The sequence below is a fragment of the Penaeus monodon genome, chromosome 27 (assembly GCF_015228065.2).
Source record: "Penaeus monodon isolate SGIC_2016 chromosome 27, NSTDA_Pmon_1, whole genome shotgun sequence".
Lineage (NCBI taxonomy): Eukaryota > Metazoa > Arthropoda > Malacostraca > Decapoda > Penaeidae > Penaeus > Penaeus monodon.
Window position 1 is genome coordinate 24,642,460 of NC_051412.1, and position 285 is coordinate 24,642,744.

Sequence of the window (285 nt, forward strand, 5' to 3'; positions counted from 1 at the left end):
TGATATACTTTTCATGTATCATATACTTTAAAATTTACATGAACTCCTGCACTACATGAAAAAAACATGTACAGTAAATCATGCAATTAGTAACCTGCAACACAAAGCCATGCATAAAAATGCAATTACTCTAAAGTTATAGTTTATATTTATTTCCACAAAAAGTCCTTTAAAACTGCCCTTCAAATGGTAACGAAGCTGAAATCTATATAGCTTTGGCAAAGGAACAAAGGTTAACTATAGACATTCTTTCCTTTTTTTTACATTAATTCCTTGATATATGTA